This window comes from Lactuca virosa, chromosome 6, assembly GCF_052849685.1.
Source record: "Lactuca virosa cultivar CGN04683 chromosome 6, Lactuca_virosa_CGN04683_v6, whole genome shotgun sequence".
Classification (NCBI taxonomy): Eukaryota; Viridiplantae; Streptophyta; class Magnoliopsida; order Asterales; family Asteraceae; genus Lactuca; species Lactuca virosa.
Genome location: NC_136431.1, coordinates 172396554 through 172403446, shown reverse-complemented (window position 1 = coordinate 172403446; position 6893 = coordinate 172396554).

Sequence of the window (6893 nt, the reverse complement as noted above, 5' to 3'; positions counted from 1 at the left end):
TAACCTCCATGGAGCATCCATGGGTCACCACATGGGTTAGGCCCAACATAAAGGATTATGGATCATAATCCCATTATATAAGAATGAATGATTTACATAATCAAACCCCATTTATTTAATTAGTCTCTTTTGATCACAAAATTACTTCCAAACTAATTCTTGATCAATACTAATTAAATAATATGATTTCATATTAATATATTAGAACTTATAATATATTAATAAATCATAAATATCCTCTTCTCAAAAGTCCATCCTTACAAATTGTTCTGGTGCCATGCAACCTAAATGGACCATCCTACTCTCGGGTCAAATACATACCAATTATAGTTATAGGCTTAGACACTAAATCCAACAGGCCTGTGGTCTGATACCTTAGGCTTTTTGTCTGCCCTCCCTGACTGAACCCCCTCGGGTTTCCTCTTCTTCTCCATCTCCAAATCCAACTCTCTCTCTCTCTCTCTCTCTCTCTCTCTCTCTCTCTCTCTCGCCCTAGCAATCATACCCTCCAACATCTTGCAGCTGGATCAGCTCATAAACTAGCGGATATAACTCCGCAACATTTCATGATATCAGGCCTTTTTCATCTCCTCGTCTGCCACGTATTGCGGAATGAGAGGGGCCCTCTCCCTGAACATGCCAATGATCTCGGTCACTGTCTCAATCGTCTGTTGGTGATCCTGGAACTCCCTATCTAGTTGTTACACCTCAATCACAGGTGTGAACTCAACCCTGAACCTAGCTGAAAAATTACTCCAGGTCATCGCATCTAGAACTGCATCATCTCTAATGGCTCGTCCGACCTCCTCCCACCGGTCACGTGCCCTGTCCTTCACAAGATAGGAAGCAAGTCGGACCTTGTCCCCGTCTGGACATTGGCTCGTACGTAAAGCATTGGCGACATTAGCCAACATCTATTGCTAGCAATAGGGTCCCGAGCCCCATGATACTTTGGAGCTCTGCAAGCTCGAAACTCCCTGAACATCAGTGTGCGTGACCCCATCATGGTTGCCACCTCGGTGTGGAATGCACTCAGTCTCTCATCCAAAAGCTCCAGGATGCCCTTCTTGATCATACCAAAGATCACAGGAGTCTAGTCTAAAATATTGTATGTTATCTCAGACGAAATGAACTCCCTCGTCTGCTCATCGAGCTATCCGGCTCCAGAGCCCAAGCTTGAATCCTCTCCCGCACCTAAACTGTCGACTGGCCTAGTGCGCAGCGTCACCATACTGGAAATACACCATAATCAAACATCAGTATACACATAATAACTCGAGGGATCTCACAAACTATAAGTTTTCTGGATTCATCTCAGCATTCCTTAATTCGAGTACGGATCGTTTGCTTTCAGTAGTACGGGCCGATACTACCTTCCACATCTATCAATACTTTCCTCAAGAACTTACCTGACTCCACCAAGTCCCTTCTACTACTACTGCTATGCTAATCTCATCTTAGGCTTGCCCTAGGGTAATCACCAACCCACTCTCCACCATCAGCTGCATAAGAAGTCCCTGCTATCTCCCCCTAACTAGCTCGTAAATACCATTACATATCACTAAGACTAGATAATTCTTCGAATGAGAGGTCCTACCCTACAATGGTTGGATTCAGACAAGAGCTGCGAAATAGAGCTAAACCTAACCCTCTGAAATTATTTAGTCCTCATAATATGTAACTTAACATATTCATTTACTAGTTAGTTAAAGATAACTAGAACTCCTAAAAGCACAGAGCAAGCAGCATTCGAGCATTGAGTAAACATGATCAAGCATAACCTAAACTGGCCATCATATCACTGACTAATCTGTAGTAGCATGCAGTTTATAAAGCTGATACACATAATACAGGCACATTCCTAGATTCGTATCTGTAATCTAGCATGCAGTTCTCATACACATATAACAGGCATACAAGGCATCATTCCTAGATCCTTAGCCCTAATCTAGCATGTTGTTCTCATAATCATCTCATAACATAAACTTGTATGGGTAATTTGGGAGTACTTACTTGAGTTCGGCTGACTGCATGTACCACACCCTTTTCGCTTTATAAAATTCTTTTCTCTTTACAAAATTATTTTCTCTTTTCAAAATTCTTTTTATTAAAATGATTTTCTTTTAAAAAAAATTCACACCAAGTCCTTAGTTTGAGTTCAGACACACCCGAGAGTGTGCCCGAATCCCTCAAACCAATGCTCTTATACCAACTTGAAACAACCCAAAAATACGGTCCAAAAATTTCATTTTTAAATCATCAATTAAACCAGAATTACTAAAAATGATTTATCAAAACATGAACCATAATATCTCAAATGTCAAAACAGTGTATCCATATCAATCACATGTCGAATAAATCAGAGTAAAATATCCCAGACTAAACATAAACGGTGTGTGCCATGCAGTCATCCCGAGCTCTTCCCCTGGCTACCAGAAGTACCTAAAACCAAAGCTGAAAACTCTAAGCACGAAGCATAGTGAGTCTCCCCAAACTACCACATACCACACACATAATCACATAATGACTTACGTTGGGCCTTGCCCGCTACATCGGCCCCCGTCCGACATTAGACCAAAGTCTGGCATCGGCCATGCCGGCATCAGGCCCCGCCTAGCATCGGAATGAAGTCCGGAATCGGGCCCCGCCCGGCATCAGACCGAAGTCTGGTATACATATAACGTATCAACAAGCATATAACATAAACACATAACATAAACATATAAACATTCCTCGGGCTTGCGCCGGCATCAGACCGAAGCCCAGAACACATAACATAATATATAAGCTAAACATTCATTGGGCTTGCCCCGACATCGGAACGAAGTCTGGAACACGTAAACAAACACATGAAAAAATCACGAAGACATCAAGCATACAAACATTCCTCGGGCTTGCCCCGGCATCGGACCGAAGTCCGGAACACATAAACAAACTGCAAGAATCACGAAGATATCAAGCATACAAACATTCCTCGGGCTTGCCCCGACATCGGACCAATGTCCGGAAACATATAAACTACATCGGGCTAACCCCGACATCGCTAACATACATAAACAGGTCGGCATTGCTGTAACGCCCGTGTTTGGAGGCTAAGCATTAATTCGATGATGTAATAGTCAAGGTTAACCATTGTAACCTATTTTAAAGTAATAAAGATGAATTACTTGAATATTAAGTGAATTATGTAATTATATACTTGTTTGTAAAGATATAATAAAAATAAGTGTCAAAAAATAAAACGTTAGATAAGCATGATATCTATGAAGAAAGTTGTAGTGGTCGTGACAAGGATTCCGGACATATAAAGAACGCCGAAATCTGAGTTATAACGAAAAAGTCATAGCCTGTCGAAGTTTCGCGACAAAACTGGCACGACACTGCGTGACGTAAAAAGTGAATTTACGATACAATGATTTTTAGCCTTAGCAATCTAAACAAAAGTCATAGTGTACGTTAAAACGAAATCATGCATAAAAAGAACGCCCAAATCTGACTTTGTATGAGGAAGTTATGATTTTTCTAAGTTTCAGCTTAGCAGTATGCAGCCCGAAGTTCGAATAGTAGATCGAACGGTTTTTAGCCGACACAACCTAAGAAAGAATCGAAGTTCTCGTTAATATTAGCTCAACGGTAAAAAGACAGATGAAAACGGACGTCGGATGAAGAAGTTATGAATTTTTAACGGACTTTTCCTATCCCGGCCTGTTAAAAATATAACTTAAAAAAAAGTCAAAATTAGGCAACGCAGTCTAAACGAAAGTTGTAGAGTATGGTCGCACCTACGCATGGATATAAGGAACGTCGGAAACAGAGCTCGTATGCGAAAGTTACAAATTTTAGAAGTCGAGGGTGTGAATTGCGAGCTGGGTGCGAGGCTACACCCCGTGTAATCCAAGGAACGCCTCGCGTCCGATGTACGACCTGCGTACGAGGACTGAACATTGTGCGGTCTCGCCTTGCTCGGTCCAGAAGTATCCACGTAACACCATGTGAAGCTTGACACATTTCGGACGAACGCGCCGCGTAGAGGGGAACAGACTGTGCACCGAGGTACGCCCCGCGTACCCTCACAGGAACGCCCCACGTAGCTAGCAGCCTCTCGGATATAAATAGGATGCGAGATAGCCCATATTTTTCACATCTTTTACACCTTCTTTCTCTCTACTCCCTCTCTAGCCACCATAAACCACCCTGAAGCCTAGGAAACCTCCCTAGCACAAGAAGAAAGCCCCGGAGTGCCCGAAGGCTCCGAGAGAAAGAGTTTTTCGGTTTAGAAACTCTGCCTCCGCAGAGCCCGGTTTTCAAGCAAACCTCCCAGTTTTGTCAAAGGAGATTATTTTACGAAGCGAAGCGCTGTCCGAATAACCACCTTATCAAGTGAGTGCATAGTTACTTTCATCTTACAAATAGATATGAAGTATATTTAATAAAAAAAATACATGCTATGTGTGCATATTTACTTGAGATATGTGCTAGATTAAGGATTTAAACTTCTTGGTTTTTCAGATCTAAACTGCATATGTATTTCGTTTTCAGATCTAAACCTTTTGTTCATATCTAAGCTGTAGATGTATTTTGTTTTCAAATCTGAACATTTTCTTCAGATCAAAACTGTAGATGTATTTTGTTTTCAGATCTGAACCTTTTCTTCAAATCTAAACTATAGATGTATTTTGTTTTCAGACCTGAACCTTTTCTTCAGATCTAAACTGTAGATGTATTTTGTTTTCTGATCTGAACCTTTTCTTCAGATCTAAACTGCAGATGTATTTTATTTCTACAAATATGTTGGGGGTAAAACATGGGTAGATGTAATAAGTGGTGTGTGATGACATAAAATGATGAGAAGCCTTGATGTTGACATTGATCCAGTCATTTAGCGGACTATGGATGACGACAGCGGACTTTTCTACGAAGACCAGTGGAACGCTAGCAAGCTCGCAACCTGTAGGTGTTTGTGAACGATGTGTTCACCGGTGTACTCCATCCCCCACATGGTTGCGTTACGAACATATATGGTTGAGGAATCCCCTTAGCAGTAGTGTCCATCCCGATGAAATTCCTTAGGATAGGTCCCTTATAATAGCTGTTTTAGGGACGTAAAGTGAGGATAACGGGAACGGGTAATCGGGTTGAATGATTGTTGAAAATAATAATCGTATTTATTGTGGGTTGAAAACCCTATGTGCTCACTAGGCTCCCCAACCTTACCCACTCAGTTTCTTGTATTACAGGTAGCGACACAAGAGCATAGGTGCAATGATCTGATGAGAGATTGTGGATTATAGACCAGTAGGAATAATTAGAAATGTTGTAAGGCCTATGTTGTTTTCGTTTATGCTTTTGATCTGTATTGACGATGACATCCCGGGTTGTGTAATGTAATGAAAATACATTTCTTCGTAAATGCTTTTGTCTATATTTTTATGGGAACAAATTCCGCAACACTTTCTTTAAAAGTATTACTGTGATTTTATTATAAAGCATAAACAAAATCGGTCTTTTCTGTCCGTGAAAATGGGGATGTCATAGTTGGTATCAGAGCATTACTTTAAGCGAACTAGGAATTTGTAGGATTTCTAGACTTAAACTTAGAGTGCTAAGCGATGATCGTGAGATGAGTGTCTACCATATTTTTGACACAAGCACTAGTTTATTTTAGGGAAATTGCCTAAAATGCTTTTATGTGCTAAATGCTTTATGCTTTCCTTATATGTTATTATTTGTTCGGATCTATGGTCTATTGCGGACCAGATCTGGAAACCTTACGTGTTCAGGATTCTAAGTGTTCGACTACGATATTAGAACTAGCATGTAATGTCACACCCCAAAACCGGAACAGCGGAATCGTTCGGGGGTGGAGGACGTCATGTACAGTATCACAACAATGCAAAGTAGTAAACAAGCAACAACATCATCCATTGCATTAATAATATAATTTAATACAAGTGTGTTCTGTCAAGTTATGTAGACACCAAAATATGAATCAAAATAAAAGATGAGTCTTGAACGAGCTCCATCTTCTCAAAACCTGGCACCGGTACCTGTCTACTGGTGACCTGAGAATACAAGTTATTTTGAAAGAGTTTATCAGCTTTAAAGCTGGTGAGATCATAAGTATATTAGTGTTTGTGTTTGTATGAAAGTGTTTGTAAGTATGTAATGTATAAGTTTGAAAATGTTTGTAAGTTGTTTGAACTCTCCTAGAAAACCCTATGTTTCCTACTAACAGTAGCCTTCTACCAAGGCATCTAGTGGTCGTGTGTGTGTCTCTTGAAAGAGTAATATAGTACCAAGTGAAGATCACAAAGTGAATGCAATGGGAAAATGAAATAGTACTGTAGTGTTGTATTAAGTAAATACTGTTGTACTAACTACCTTAAACCAATTGTTATTTAAAGTACCATGTGATCGGCATGTACCATACTATCGACTATAAACACGACGATGTAAGACGTCGGAAGAAATGACGTTTGGCACCCGTAGACTTGCAAGTCCTACTGTAGCGAGCAGCAAGGTGTAGGATAGTCAATCCAGTATAGATCTATACACAAACTCAACGCTCTCCATTTAAGAAGATTCTGGATACAAAACGGGCCATGACAGGTGATGCCATGCCCCGTTACGTGGCTCACATAACTGTAGTAATGTTCTAGTATTTGTATGTGCTAGCTGTATTGTGTGTTCTCTCTCTGTCTAGCATGTATGTATGTTCTCTCTGTATGGTATTGTTTGTTTCTCATCATAGTATTCTCTATCTGTATGTTATGTTCTCTCTGGATGGTATTGTTTGTTTCTCATCATAGTATTCTCTATCTGTATGTTATGTTCTCTCTGTATGGTATTGACTCATGTATGAACTGACTCTTTGTATGTTTCACTGTTCTAGT